Genomic DNA, 16,838 nt, shown 5'->3' on the forward strand with positions numbered 1-16,838 from the left:
TTAGTTCTAAAACCACAAGAGATTCAGTTTTGAGAGCAGCAGCTTAGTATTTTTTTTTCTGAGGATTTCAGTTCCCCACCTACCTTTTGCATTACGGGTAGGCCAGTGCAAATATTATTTTTGTAAATGAAAAAGACCACTGGTAATTATTGTGACCTATAGAGATCATATGTGCTAGGTTTGACTGGAGAGTTTATCAGACTTTTCTTGGTAATGAAAACCAGCTGCTTTTTAGGCACATCAAGTTGTTCATAGCTAGCAGTTCCCAAATACAAGTAAATTGTGTTTTGCACAAGGAAACATGTTTGCAAGATGTCCCAGGCTGGTGAATACAGAAGGAATGGCTTTAGAAGCATCTCTGAATGCATCATCTGACTTTTATGTATATATTTGTAAATTTGAGGAAAGAGTCAAAAACTGATGCCAGCTGTCCAGTAGTCTTAGTGAAGATCTAGAAGTGAACAGATTCAGGAGAGATCTAAGTAGATTTCTAAAATAAACACTCCTTATTCTGTCAGCTGTTTTACCTCTGGTTTAGAGCTGACATAAGCCTCCTGGTGATGTTTGCACAATTGCCTTTTTCTTCCCCAAATCTTGCTTTCCTGTGGTTAAAGCAAGGCATTACTGTTTCACTGGTGTCCAGGGCAAAATAGTAGTAATGGGAGTTAATACCAGTGAAGGTGAAATCTAAATGTATAGGCAGGTGAAAACTTAATAGTCCTGTGACTTATAATTCATATCCTGTGGCAACTAGGAAATATTCCATCATGGTCTGCTGTGATGCTGAAAACCTTATGGGAAGCAACCACTTTTTAATTTAAAATAAAAAAACTCAAGGCAATATAAGGATAAAAAAAGTGAATGGGTGAAGCAAGCTTAGGTAAATATAAACTGTGATAAAATTAAATAGTTTCAAGTTTTCTGGACATAAAACTCTTTGTGGACATTACTTCCCTGCACAGGCATAGGAAGATGTGCCAGCCATACGCCTAGAATAGCAGAACTGAAGAATAGGAGATATCACAGCCAAAGTAATTACAGTGCTTACTCTTAGGCCACAACCTGGAGCTGAAAATGTGGAATAGCTAATCTCTTAGTGACAGCAGCTGACCTTCTCTGCAACAAGGGAACACATTGAGGAAAACCTGCTATGAGCCAAAGCAAAGTCTCATGAGTTTGCTTTTCTAGCTGTTAATACAAACAGTCATTACCCCATAGCTGCTCTCTTGCAGGAGCTGCAATCTTCTCCTCCTTCTCCTCATGCTGAGGGAGGGAGAAGAAAAGTGCAGCATAAGTGGCAAGGTCCTATATCCATGGTGTGGCGTTTCTGATGTGTGGCATTTTCAGTGCATGGCTTTCCAGAGCTAAGCTGTACATCCTGTACTCTGTATGATTACACAGAAGGCAAGGGAGGAAGCATAAAGACAAAAGGAGAAATCCCTGGCAGTGTATAACTTTGGGGTCCCAGGGGGAAAGGAATCTGCTGCCTGGTTTTTGTGTGATCATATCTTGTCCTTCCCCTCATTTCTGTTTACCTGCAATGAGACAGTAGAATGCAAACTACAGTCCTTGGGTAGACATTCTCTCCAGGCAGGGGAACTGAGATGCCCAGTTCTGAGAGGTGGCAGAAACTGGAGACTGCGTTTCCAGTCCTAGTTATTACACACTTGAAAATTGGCACCAAAACGTGCAGAGTGGTGCTTTCCTCAGCATTTTCCACTGCTCGGCTTTGATGGCAGCAGCTTGTGAGGATTTGGTTTTGGCAGTGCTTTAGTACTAATTTTCCTGTGGGTATCTGGAGGTGGAGGAAGGCTGAGGGCTGATGGCAACTGTGGAACTTGGAATCACCAATGACTGGTGGCTTCTTCAAATGAGACTATAAACCCTCTTAGGCTGTCTTGGGAGTGCACAGCCATAACTTGTACCAAATGTTTGGCTTTCTGCAGCATGTGAGAGTGGAGCCAGCACAGGCTGCTGACTTGCAAATCCAACCTGTAGGAACAGCCCATTCTCCTGCTCCATCATGGAAATGCTTCCTTTTTCATCTGCAGCCTGCTTTTGGTTGCAATGGCGAGTGTTCTTGTATGAGAGATTTTGCTTGACATTGAGACAGAAAATGTCAAAGATGGATGATAAGAATAATAGGAAAAGAAATTATGGAGGACCCTGTTGCTGTCCCAGCATGATACTGTAGGAGGAGCTTTTGGTAGCTGAGCTTTGGGAGTATTTTGGGTTCCTGAAAATTGCTCAGAGGGGACAAGGTCTGCATGCTGCACTGTGGGAGTCCCTGGCAGCGTGGTCACAGACCTGACTGAGGGAGGAATCAAACCTGTGGCAAACAAGCACTCACTCACAACAGAGCCTTGTTGTAGTTACCAAGGGTTTCATCTGCTCTTCAATCGTCACAATAATCCCATTCCACCACATGCTGTGCAGAAAGCTATTTGGTGCCTGGCAGCTCTTTTCATTCGTTGTTGGCTACTCGTTATATTTAATGTTAGATTGTAGAGAAAATAACAAGAAGTGTAAAAAAAGCCATAGAGGTGCTTTACCACTGTATCATCTGGTTTTACAACCCATCTGGGTATATGTGATTAACTTTTAGGTTTCAACAGATTGAAAATTATTTAACATTTCCACCATCTTTCAATTGTTTCTCCTGCTCTCCCTTCCCAAAATACTGAGTACTTCAAAGAGTGATCTACTTAAAAATGATGGCATATTTACCTGCTTTAAAAGGCCTGTGTCACTTCTTAACATCAAGGGAGAAGCTGCTGTATGATAAAATTTTTAATTTCAGTATTCTTTTTATTCACATAAGGAAAAGAAAGGAAGAAATTTTATCTTCTTTATTTCCAGGAAACATTAAAAATTCCTTATCCTACCCTGCAGTGCATTTTGTTTTGTTTTATTTTGTTAATAGTCTGTATTCTGATTGCTGCTTGGTAAAGAATAAAAGAGGATTCTTTAGTCATGGGAATGCAGAGATGTTTATTTCCACTTTGGGAGTATAACATAGTTTAAAAAAAATAATCTGTTTTCAGAGTTAGTTGCTGAAGCACCTGGTATCCCACGCTCCACCCAAGATTATAAAAATATTTGAAACTGCAGGAAGGCAATACAGCTGTGCAAGCTTATATGGAATCTTGTTGATTTAATTAACTTCAGAAAAAGCAGCCATACCAATAAATGCATAGTTGCTTGAAAGAGAGAGGCGCCATTTGATAAAAAATACCCTTTCTCCCTTAATTATCTTGGGTTTAGTTAAATATTATAGTCTCCCATCATTCCTCTGGTGCAATCAAATTCTGTCCTTGTTGAACTCATGCATCAGATGATTATTTTTTAAAGGTGAAAATGACACAGTGAGGAGAAATTCAGCTCTTGCTATTTTGCTATTTTCATCTGTGGCAGTACAGCCTGGTTAAAAGGAAAAAAACAAACCCAAACAAGCCAAGTTAAATTCTCTGCCTTTGTGTGGGATCCTCCTTGGCAACAAATACAGTCTCTTGAATGAAGACAACCTCCATGCCTTGATTTCTGAGGCAGTTATACAGCTTCAGGAGAGAGCCCTGGCTAGGGAATGCCATACATATGGAACAAAGAGCAGCGAATGTTTGGGAGGATGGAATTCAATTCCCGGAAGGGTGAATGCATCACCTCCGCTTGGTCCAGCTGCAGGAAAGCTCCAGCAGTCACCTTGGAAACAGGAAAAGTGACACCACATTAAGTGAGGGAGGTGCTAGAGTGATGTTTAACATTCAGGAATCAATAAGAATACAGAAAATGGTATAGTGTAGAAATGTGTCTACCTCTGCTAGATAATACTGAAATCCAAAACAAAAGCCATTACTTGCAAATGAAATTTTTCTGCAAAACCTTAGTATATGGAAAAAATCAGGAAGTTTTCAGCTTTCTCCAAACTCACGAATCCCAAACTGCTTGGGAGAATAGACACTAATATATATGGGAAGCTGTTTGTAATTTCCTTTGTAATTTCCTGACATATGTGGCAAGTTTCCAAGATTTAAGTGTAGCAACCCCAAATCACTGTGTGATTAGTTGGCAGAGCATGCATTAGTATAGGGGTGATAAGTCACTGCTAAAAGCACGGCATGTGGAGCAGAGGTCATTACTTTTCCCACTGGTGTTTAGCTTCTTGCTGGAAAATCAGTGGATTTTTTGGTTATATAAAACACTGATAGACAGGAGATTGTTTTCAGGTTGGAAATGTTCCTGGCTAAACTCACTGGCAGTGCTCTCATGTGGTATTTCTGTGTTTGCGTGTTGTCAGGGGAGGACTCTGAAACTTGAGAAATCTTCTAAGTGAGGTTTTAATATAAAAGCAGAGTGACAGAATTTTTGGAAACAGAAAATAAAAGTGACTGAAAAAAAAGATGACTGTGCTTAGCATATGCAAACCGAGTGGAAAGGCGGAGTATCATTGCATATTTTTGCTTACTAGAGATGCAGTTATACTGGAGATGTGCTGAATCAAACCTCATTTGACTGGATAATCAATGAGGCTGGTGCTTCAGAGAGACAGTTCATTTTAGCTCCTATGCTGGAAAGCACACACTGTGAGTGAATGTAAACCACTATGCAGACCTAAGTGTGGTAAATGGGATTGTTGAGAATGTCACTGACACTTTTTCTAGGAGCTGTGTAATGCCACTCCAACTCTTAACATGCTTTTTCTCTCTGTCTAGAGTGATATGAAACAAAAAGAAAGCTAAACTGATTTGCAATTATTTCATATTCTGGTACACAAAACCATCTCTGCTAAAGGTGGTTTCCTGAGCTTATTTGACTACTAAAAGCTGCTGCAAAGTTTGGTATTGACTGTGATTCAGAGGTGCCACATCATAGAACCCATGCCTGAAAACATGGGTGAGTAAATTCCTATGTGGAACTGTACTTTTCAGAACTGGGTCTGCGTAATTTCATGTTGTCTGAATGGACTGGGACAGCATTTTCTTAGGGAATCAGGATTATGAGCAGTTTATAAATTGACATATGGATACCTCTAGCTGGGAGGGGGGACCTCACCCACAGAACTCAGCACAATGCAGCTCTGCACCTACTTAGCCCTTCAGGAGCACCACCATAATAGAAGTCACTGCACGCATTCCTACACCATTGAAATGCGTGCTGTAGATTTATTAAGCATTTTATTTCTCCAGGGCTTTCTGTAACACTCATTACTCAAGAATCTGGGTTTTCAGAGTTAGTAACTGTGTTTTTGTTACGACTTGGCTAGATGAACCAGCTCTGTAAATGCGAAACAGCCACAGAAGTTGAGATGGAAATGTCTGACTCTGAGTGGCTGGTCAGACATGGATAGTACCAATGTTTCTTTGCATCATGGAGGTAAGTATTTTCTTCTGCTCTACGTAGATCCAGCAGGAGGACCAATGAAAAACATATAGAAATCTGCCTCTCAGCTGTGGTTCCTGGACCAATCCTAGGGCAGCTCAATAGTGCAGTTTTATACCTCACTGTGTGGTCTTCCCACTCTTCAGCTGCAAAGGTAAACATGGCTTCTATTGAAGTTGCACAAACTGTACTTCTGAAGGGTCTGTAACTTGACTGAATTTGGTCAGATTTTCAGTGGGTAGGAAAAACAATTACTAACAGACAAGCTGTACTGCCACTGCCATCTATGATGTGTGCTCTAAGCTTCCAGATTTTGCAGAAAACATTGCCAGAATTTACCAGAACTGAGTATTATTTGTTTTTCCTCTTGGGCTGGTAAAGGCTAGGAGAGATAAATCCTAAAGTGTGTAAAATTTGAACCTCAAATGATGATGTCTTGGGAGTGCCATAAGTAAAATGTAGGCTGCAGAACTTGAAGCTTAGGCTGGTAGCAGTCTGGGCTTCCAGCCTGCTGACATAGTTTTGTTACACACTTCTACTAAGATATTTTCTTGTATTTGCTGTGCTTTGCTACTCTTAGATGCTTTTATGCCAGGAATGTATTTATCTATATATAATTTTCCATGAAAAATTGATCTATCTGCATATGCATGCAATGCAGACAGATGGAATACAATCTAGTTTATGTAGTATCAACAAACCCATGCTCTTCTTTTTTGCCTTTACATTTAACTTAAATTACATTTTGAATGCCACCATCTGCACAGTAGTATTCCTCAGCGAGGCCTGCTGTTCCTAAAAACTATTAATTGAAAACTCTGCCTACTCTGAAACAAAACCACTCTACATATCCCTTTTAGCAAGTACTCAAGGGAAAAAAAGAAACGAATAGGTGTCATGGGGCATTTTGGTGTTATTTTAGATAAACAGAGGTGTGAAATTTAAAGATGCAAGTTCTTTATATCCACCCTGTTAATTAATAAAATTGCTTAAATATAAGTTAATCACCCATGCAAATGTTTTCTTAATAGGTTTCAGGATGGGCTCACGAGCGTGCCTGGAGAGCAGTCCTTCCCCAGTGCTGCCAAGTTCCAGCTCAGCCTCACTGCAGGACCTCTGCTGTGGAGATGTGTGAGCTGGGGACAGCTCTACAGGGCCTGTGTTCTGTTCAGTTCAAAGGAGACGGATTTAATTACAAGTGGCATAATTTGAAAAGATTTTGTAGTTCAGAAAAGCTCTTAAAAATCCTTACTGGCAAACTAAATAGATGATCCTTTATTGCATCTCTTCTTCTTTGTATGGCTGCAGGCTGTTTAACAAGGACCTCTGCTGTTCGTTTAATTTATTACACCCCCTTACACTTCACATTCTTCCAATTTTTTTTAATGAGTTCTCGTGTTGTTGCTCTTTCACAACATTTTTCATGTCCCTTGTGTGCTTACTTGCACCAACTCTATGTCACATAAAAAAATTGCAAATCCTTCAATATCAGCTGCTGTAGTTAATAAACTTGTAACTTTACCCTTGTTGAACTATGTTAAATCCCTGTAACATCTGGCATGTTTTAATTTCTATGCTATTGAGGGTTGAATTTTTATTTAAAAACTCCCAGATATGGACCTGTCAAGAATTTTTTTTGCTCTGTAGCTTCTTTAAGCCCTTAAAATGCTTCTGTAACTGTGAAGAATTTAAATAGACAATTACCAAATAATTATGGTTTTTTAATTTGACATATGGATTAAAAAAATTTCTTTTGTCTTTTGTTTTCTGATCTGGTGAGTAATCCAACCAAATGAATAGTGGAAAACCACTTTTTTCCTGCTGAGCGGATCTTTCTGTCTGTGTTACTGAATCTGTAACTACAGATTCTCCTTGAAAGAGGAGATGGGCAGCTTGGGACAAGGGGGACATGCAAGTGATGATGATTGAGTTAGAAAAACAATTTTGTCTCTCTTTCTGTCATGTGAGATTTTTGTAGCATGACAACTCTTAATATTTTTATTAACTCTCAATTTGTGCCTTTTTCTACTTAGTGGTGCTCTCCTTATGACAACAGGATTTCAGTAGCTCTTCCTCAGGTCGGAATGAATCCTCCAGAGTTTTTTTTGCTTGTATCCCATTTAGTCCCAAACTCCTGCTCTACCACCTGCTCTCTCACCGTTACATCTGCTTCCCTTTTTTTAAACAAAATCTTGTAGAGGAAGTGTTACTGGAGAGTGTCAAAGGGTTAATACATTTCTCTCTCTCACTGCAATTTAATGAATGGTCTTGGATATTAGCTCACCTGAGACTTCCCCAAATGATGTATTATCTGTTCAGGCACTTACAGGCAAACCATATCATTAGCAACGCCTCCACAGCATCCTCTCAGTGCAAAAGCCATTTGAAAGACAGGTTAAAGCATTTTATTGGTTTCACAAAAAGGGTGAATGAGGGGAGAGATAAAACAGAGCAATGCTCAGCTGAGGCCCCGCTGTCACCACCTCTTCTCCTTGGCTCAAGGTTATGGGGCTGCACACCAGCTATGTATAAGGTCTGACATAGATCCTTGTCTTTTGGCTAGATAAGAATAACAGTATTAATATGAAAATAAATCATTTTACATGGAGGACTTGGTGGAAACCCTTTTCTAGAAATGGGTATGACTGAACATCTTTATAAAGAGATAAAGCAATGGGTCCAACAACATGCTGGAAAGAGCCATTAGAGAACAGCCATTAGAGAATTTGTTGGTCTGTGCAGACTGCAAAACCTGCTGAAAATAAGCTTGCTTATTTATGTGCTTCTCCCATTCTAGTTCAGAGCAAAGGGTCTGTCTGCATTGCCCTGTATATTGGATTAGGTTATGTGCCCCTCCTCAAACTCTGAAGAAAGGACACTGGTCTACAAAAGCAGTTGCCTACTAAAATACCTATAAGTCAAAAATTACCAGCATGTTTCATTTCTTTTCTATAGTGCAATGAAAGTATTTTCCCTGACTATCATGTCTATTACCAGAGGTACCAGGATGCTTTGGAAAGGCAGTGGGCCTGAAGAGGATAATTTATAGAGCCAAACTCCCACTGTTGACATACAGACATATTCCAGCTGTAGGAAGGACTGAAAAATAAGATTGTTGTGAAAAGGGATGGAGAGGGAATGAAAGCGGTCACAGTTTCTAACTGGAGTTTGAATTTAGCAAAATAATCCCTTTCACCATGCTGAAGTGCTAGCACTCCAGGGTAAATGATCCTGTAGCTAATAGAGATAACCAGTAACAACCATGAGAAACAATTGCCCTTCCATACGGAAAACTTCGAGTTGGTTCTCTGACGATTTTACATCACTCACAAAACCAACATTACATTATTCCTAATGCAAATGGCATAATTTCACTCTAATGCATTTATAATTAACTTATTAAAACTAATTAAAACTGTAGAAATCACTAATATGATTCAGAATTTGCTACTTTCTTTCTTCATATTTTATTTCTTGTCCACACACAATAAAGTCTAAAGTAGGAATAAAACATTTCATGAAAGGAAATGTAATCTTGCAATTTCAATGAATATAATTTCAGCAAGTTTCAGCCCATTTCGCTGCACTTCATGTCATCCCATTCCATTTAATGGTATTTACTTTTTAATTTTTTCCCCCTTTTTTTCAATTGCATTTCTTTCATCATATGTCTTCTCCTGCCCGTTTGTTTCAATTCTTTCCAAGATTGCAAAATTTCAATGAGTTTCATTTTGGCATGCTTTGGTCCTTTTCACTGCAGCTCATGTTATCCCATTGCAATTAATTGTATGCACTCCATTTTCAAATTTTCTTTGTCTGTTTCAATTGCATTTCATTTCAGCATATGTTGTGTCCTGTTCGTTAACTTCATTCCCTGATTTTGAGGTTTTGTTTCATGATTTCATGACAGGAAATGAAATCTTGTGGTTTCAGTGAGTAGCATTACTACATTATTCACTGCTCTTTTTACACAAAAGGATCACAAGAATCAGATCCATTCCTTTTGGCAGTTTCATATTGAGAATTCATATTCTGTTATGTTTCAGAGTTTGGTCTTGAAAGAATTTGTATCAACTTGATGATTATCCTCCTATTGTCTCAAAAAATCTTGTTTATATTTTCCAGTATTTACCTTTGCATGACACTTAAGTCAGTAAATCTGCAATATCTTTTCTGTGCCCTTTCTCCATTCTCAAATGTAGGTACTATAATGGGCTTTTACATGGTTCTGGTAGTTCTCTTTTTCACCATGAATTTTGAAAGGTGTAAAGACTAGGTCATTCAGGTCCCTGAGTTTGTTAGAGATGATGCAAGTGGAACTAAGTGTTTGTGTATCAGAGGTAAGTAATATCCAGCTTGTCTTTGTTCTAGCCTGAACTGTTACCCCTTTATCACTGATGTTAATTGTGTCAGCCACCTGAGCCCAGTTTACTTTCTTAATGGAGATAGAAGCAGAAAGATCAAAGAAAAAAAAAATAAGGTACTAAATGAATTGCCCTTGAAAAAGCCATCTGTTACCAGCTTTTTTTTTTTTTTTTTCATTTAGTGAAGGACCAGGTCATTCAGTTTGTTCTGATTTATCATGTGTAATCCATTGTAACTCTTCTGTTCTCTGCCTCAAATATTTTCCAAATGTGCCATTTTTACAATATTGTTTGCTCCATGTTGGGCTATCTTTTCCTCATTGTGAGGAGCTGCTCATATAATTGTAATTTCTGGGTGAAATTCCTTTCTTTTCTTTTAGCAGTGTAGAGTTTTTTCCCATGAATTACGGTTTATGGACATTCTTCTCAGGTGAACTGCCCACAACAGTGCTTTAGGAGTGCAGTCAAATGTCACCATGCCGTGCAAAATGGTCTCATGTTAGTTTAATGTGATATTAAATATTCCTTCTTTATTTGCCTCTGATGAAATTCCCTCAAACTTTTATAAGCAAATTACTTCCTCACTAATGGAGAGTCTTAATAAATTCTTAATTCTTTTATAAATGTCTGGATACACCAGCATCTCAATTTTCCTGCAAATTTTACACAGATTCACAAATGTGATTGTTGTCCTTCAGAGAGAGCTTATTAGAGTCTTAATAAAACTTGATAGAAAGCGACCTCTTACTTAGAGTCATCTCTGCCAACTCAGTACATATCTCAGTGCTGCAGCTATCAGCAAATCTGGACAATCAATGTCAGTGTTAACCTATTGTGCAGGTGTCTGGCTGGTGATGAGAAACCTGGTAGATAAATAGCTGTGTGAAAAATACCATGAAGAGACAGAGTTGTTAATCAAAATCCCTTCTGCAAAAGAGTCATTACAGCTTTACTTGACATACATCAGTACTGTGTCAACAGTAAGGGGAAATAATGGTCCACAGCACCTGTTGTGTGGTGTGGGCATGTCTGAAGCGACTGCTCCCATTCTGGAAGTGCCCTGCAGGTTGGAGCCTGCAGGGGAACAGGAGAGGGGTCACCAACACTGAAAGTCTTCTGGGGCTCAAGTACAAAACACAGCAACACCAGTGAAAGCCAAGCATGTATCCTCCATGGAAAAAGCTGAAGGGAAGGTGTTGAGTAGGGATTGTTTTGAGAAGACAGTTTCAGTATCTTGGTGGTTATACACAGCCTGAGTGTAGCTAAGAATTCTTGGGTATGGACAACAAAAACATCATTAAGGTTTTAATCTGACTTGTGCATCCTGTCTAATAATGTGCACAGTTTTCAGAGAGCACAGGAATATAGATCTCCAAACATGGCAAATGCTCTTGTATTTCTACCAGTTCTGAAATATCTATTGCAAAGTTTTGTTCTGTTCTTTTTCATACAGCTCAGGATGACTTTAGCAAGGGTTTAGTCCCTTTAAAATTGTCTGCAGGGACTTAGCTTTTTTCCTCAGGAAAATAAAGAAAGATAAATAAATTAATAAAATAAATTTTATGAGATTTTGTTGATACATTACCTTGAGCAGGGTGCCAGATGGAACATCTACATGGAAACAGCCTTCCATGGCTCTGACCCGCATTGTAAATTGTCTGTAATTTAACAGTGAGTGAAACTTAGGGGGAGCAATTGCTTCAAATGTTTGCTGCCATTAGCTTAAGGAAGAGGAAATAAGAGGAATCCAGAAGTTTTCATTTCCAAGCGAAGCATGTCAGACAGCACAGCACAAGGCCTTTCTAAATTGCAATATAGCATCATGTTAAACAGAATCCATCTGTGTTTCCTTTGGCTTTCCATCAGTTTACATTTTTTCTTAGATGTAGTAGTAGCAAGTGTCAGTTTTTCACCATCTCCCATAATGCAAAATTAATATGTAGGTTTATAACTCTCAGCTGACCCATTTCTGCAAACTCTGAGCTGTTCATCTCAGAAGTACCAGTGGTGAGCTTTAATGGAGACACGGTGTGAAGTGACTTCTATCAAAGTGTTTTACTGCTGTTAATGAAATAAGAGAGTAGTAATTAATGTGAAATGATGCCTGAAAATGAGTGGCAATCACTAGCAGGTACTGATTGGCTAGATAGTGATACAGGCCACTAGCACAGCACATGGATAGACCCAGGTTCCAGAGGGGTGTTTGGGCTGTAACCTCTGCAGTGCCACCAGCACAAGGGGAGAGGCTGGGGCTAGGCAGCCTGAGCAGGAGAGGGGATGCCAGGGCGGAGCTTGGGGTGGGAGGCTGGGGCAGCAGGGCCTTGAAGTCTGATCCTACATATGTGGGGGAAAAGGAGGGGTAAACAGTGCCTCCTGAGCTGGTGGCTGGGTTGGAGGCTTGGGGAAAAGAAAGGATCTTGCTGGGGACAGAATTGACCATCAGATGAGAAATGGCCTGTGATTTTAATTGCTGATTCCCAGGCATAAGTGGTTTCTTACTCTTGGGAGTGAGGAGGTGAACATTAGGATTGAAAGAGCAGAGGGGTTGTGACACTGAGGATGAGAGATTGATATGCTGCTGCAAGGGCTTCCAGGCATGAGGCCATGCATGCCTGGAAGTGAGCTCCTCCTGTGCAGCCTGAGCCTGCCAGTGCTCCCACCCTTCACCTCCCCTGACAGCAGGGAAACTGCACTGGGATAGACTGTCAAAGCTGCCTGCCTGCAAGGAGGTCACCAGAATAGTGGCTCTCCCTCTGAACTGGACCCTGTGGGCAGCTAACACAGAGAGACGACTTCTGGAAAGATGAGATTTGGATGATTCCTGCAAGTTAAAAGACTGCCTTTTGAGTTGGCTGTGAGTGAACCTTTGTTTTGAAGGGTTTTGCTGCTAGGGAGAGGGGAGGTGGATGCTTTTAATAGCCAGGGATGGAATGGTTAGTGATGATTCCACTTCTGACATTCCTTTGTCAAGCTCAGATTCTGTCTGGCTGTGACGTGTAGAGTGCAGTGTACACGTCTAACAGGGGTGTTCTGGCTGGGGTGGTTCAAGGGTTCTTGGCATCCTCCACCAGCTCACAGGATACCACAAGGGAATGAGTGCAGATTTTCAGGTGGACAAAGTGGGATTTATCTTGTTGAACTGCAGTGAGTCATGTCATCCTAAGGCCAGCATGAAAATTGGTTCAGGTGAGTTCCTCCCAGCAGGCACCCAGGTATTTTTCAGGATATGAGTCTTATTGACCATCTCTGGCATTGATGGTGGTGTGCTCTGTGTTCAGAGGGAGGGGAGCTGCCTCCCACCAGCCTATGGAAATGACCTGTTGAGTCTGTCTGCATCCTGCTGCTGTAGCTATATCACATTTGCCAGTGAAATTCATCACTCTGTTTTATGAGATTTTTCTCCTCTGTAGATTCCAAGTCTATAATTAATCAGGCACCAAAGTGGTGCCTCTCAGCAGCTTAAAAAACAACACAGAGGTTGTTGCAGCATACCCAGCCTGCTACTGTTCTATGTAGGCCAAGACAGAGGAAGACAGGATCACTGAGTTTTGTGGCACTTGCTTCAAGAAGAAAATAAAAGGGGCAATTCAGGAAAGACTCATCAGTGACTCTGACAAAACCAAGTTAAATGCATGAGGAGCACTTAATGTATTTCCAAAATTCAAAAGTCACCTAAAACAGTACTAACATGTAAGTCTTCAATTTGCTCTTGTGGAAGCTGTGGAACATCAAGAGATGGAAGAGAAGAACAGATTTCTTTTTTTTTAGCTTTTTTTTTTTTTTTTTGTTTGCTTTTTAAATAAACTTTCAGCAGATTTTCTTTTCTTAGTTAATCTTCTGTTACATTCTGATCCTTCTGGTTTGTTATTACACATACTTGTGACAAGCATGGGACCTTTGCACTGATTACAGTGTGTTCAATCAGATCAAGCTTTTCTTAGGTATGAATGTACGAAAACTGAGATGGGTTCAGAAGCTAGTAGAAAAATTTCACCTAGCCTTTTAAGTAAGAGTTTTAACTTAGCTATCTAATATAATGTCTGTCTTTTGAAGCAATAATATTGATTGTGGGGACTCCTTTTTCCCAAAATGGTAAGGCCCCCAAAAGCAAAGTGGAAGCATGAACTGGACAGTCATGGGAATAGGCAATGCATCTGTTTACTAAAGCTTGTTTTTGAAAGTTTTTCTATTTTCTTGTTCTGTTTCTTTGTCTTAAGGTTTTCTGAAAGTGTAAAGTCCAGTGCAGCCTGAAAAGATGTAATGCCTGAAAAGATGTAATGCAGGGTTAAGAAAAAATGGCTGTGGTTCTTTCTAATATCTGCTCAGCAATTCAATGTCATGTAATGCAATGCGGATTGATGCCTCTCCTCCAGCTGGCAAACTCCTATGGATTTCACTCACACACTCACATGTTCATACACCTACTCATGCTTTTTCCCTTTTTGCGGCCTTAAAAAAACACCCCAAAGCAAAACCCTCAAGAGAGTCTGTTTCTGCTCACAGAACTAGCAGATCCTGGCCTGCTCTGCCAAAACATGATTAATGAAGTATAAATGGGTAGTTTTCTTATCGAAGGGCTACTGACAGATTAAAGGCAGATTAAAGTTGACCGTTGTTTATATATGAAAGGAGGTAACTACTTGATTCCTGGTGGGCAGCAGTCACTATGAAAGTTTGTTTGCTTTTGATGGAGATGAAGGATAGAAGGATCCTGGAAGAATACAAATTTTTCTCTAGGATGGAGCAGCTGAATGCTTGGTGTGCAGTATATTCCAGTTTTTATATATTAAAAGGTATATTAAGGCATTGAGAGTAAAGAGGGGTGGAGAACTCTTGTGGAAGCACTCAATAAATCCTGCAACAGGTAATAAACTTACTGATATCAAACGGCTCATCTGCTCCTTAGAGATAAGCTCTTATGTAATTTGATATTTATCAAAGACTCATGAGTTTGCAAAATTTAGTTGGGAAATCTTCTGAGCAAAGGCCATGGCAAGTCATTTGTGAAAACAGCATGATATGTTTCACAGCTGTCAAAGCACCAAAGCAGGCTTCCTTGCAGTATCTTAGAACTCTCAATTTTCTTGCTGAAACACAAGAAACTAGGGAAAAGAACTAATGCTAGCTCAGACGTATGCAAAATATCTTTAAGTTGAGAATGTTTGGCCACCAGGAAGCCTTGAGCTGTGTGTCATGGTCTATCATCAATGCTGGCAATACACAATGCTCCATTCTAAAATCTACCCTTGTGCTATGAGGTTTCAGCCATGGGCAGAGGTTTCAGCAGTTGCACCAGGTTTTCAGGGTGTGCACCCTCCCTGGCAGCTGCAGAGGACACAGTCCAGCTTCTTTCAAGACAAGTCTTACTTGCAGCTTTCCTCACCTTGCCTTAGAAGCTGTGTTAAAGCTGGTCCTTGCCTGAGCTGGGTTAAACCTGTGCTTGTACCTGGTCTTGCCCCTTGTTGACCCACATTCACAGGCTAATGTCTTGACTTGAGCAAGGGTGGTGCCTGTCCAGCTGTGCCCTTTGTCTTCTTCCATTGCAGACCAACCATCAGATAACTGCTTCTCTCTGGTGACCAGCATCTACAAGGAAAATCAGTTGCAAGTTATTGCCCTTACTCTAAAAACCGCTCTCTGAAAAGAGGATCAGCCTCTCTTGGTGTATTTTACTGTCATATTTAATTTTCTTTTCCAAGAACTGCCTAATTTTGTTCTGATCTTATTGCTCATGATAAACATGTGCTGGTTGATAATAATCAACAACCATAATTTCAGCAACAAAAAGTTTGAAAAGTTTTGAAAGTCTATTTGCAAACATGTCAAGTGGATTTTTTTAAACGCATACTTTGATATTTTCCTTTCATTTTTCTGATGGTGTCTCCATAATTTCAGCTTCCCTGCAGTAAACATCACAGTATTTACAGCATCCAGAGACATGAACAGTGTTGAAAAATAGGCTATTCAGGGTTTGTTTTATTTGTTCAACATCACCAAATAAGTTTAGGTAAGTTGGAAGCAGCTTTTTTACCTCAGAGAGGTAAACATCCAGGCTACTGTGTCCGTACTGAGGACGTTTGGAATTAGGCCAGTGGCAAAACTGAGCTGTAGTTCCTGCTTATTGTCAGAGTCCAGCACCGCAGCCTCATGGAACAGCCTGCCCTGCCATGGCAGGATGCAGGAGAGCCGCTGGCCCTGCTCTGAGAGGGAAGGACCAGCACTGCTGGGAACCGCCCTGTGGGTATCATTCCTCACTAGTGAGCCTAAGTGGAAGCAGGTGGAGCGCAGAGACAACGTGAGGAGAGATTCTGTAGAAAGCCCTGGTGCCAGAGTGAGTATGTAAATAAATGGAGGTTTTCTTATTCAGATTTGAAACAACTGGACAGCTGAAGAAGGATGCTGACAACCCAGAGGGAAACGCTTTGCTTTGCACTTTGTTTCAGATCTATAGCAATGACTGGCTTTTTTTTTTTTTTTTTTTTTTTGAGTGTACGGAAAGTTGTTTTTCTTATGTTAACCAAAATATGTGTTTCTCATTTTCCCTGTCACAAATTTACACAGTCTTAAAGATTTAATTTGCTTCCTTCAGGTTCCATTAAAACCTAGGTAAGAGCTTGGCTTTTGCGGGAGGCTGCGTTAACTGAGGCAAGAAACCTCCACCCTCCTTAAAGGCTGATCCATATGTTGTAGATAGACCTGTTGACTGCATTTATTCTCACCACCTCTGGACACTGAATTCAATAGTTAGAGAAGGAGCTTAGTGCCTTTCCTAGATCTTTCTATACTTGATCTAGGAAAATGCACATCTTCAGATTTGGAAAATAATTTCATGGTTTTTTGCCTTTCTCCTTCCACCCCCATTAAGCAACTCTGTAGTGACTGTGCACTGTATCTGTCTCTGGTAAGAGAGACAAATTCAGGCACAAATAAATGAGTGCCAGGATGATATTTGATGTTGGCTTGTTGAAGACAAGAGAGATCTTTATACAGAGGAATTTGCCCCCTATATTTGGGGGTTTTCTTATTTAACCAAATTCTGTTATATTATTTGGTAGGATTATTTGGATTCCAGATGGCTTTTTTAAAACATACACAATA

This window comes from Sylvia atricapilla, chromosome 3 (assembly GCF_009819655.1).
Source record: "Sylvia atricapilla isolate bSylAtr1 chromosome 3, bSylAtr1.pri, whole genome shotgun sequence".
Taxonomy (NCBI): Eukaryota; Metazoa; Chordata; class Aves; order Passeriformes; family Sylviidae; genus Sylvia; species Sylvia atricapilla.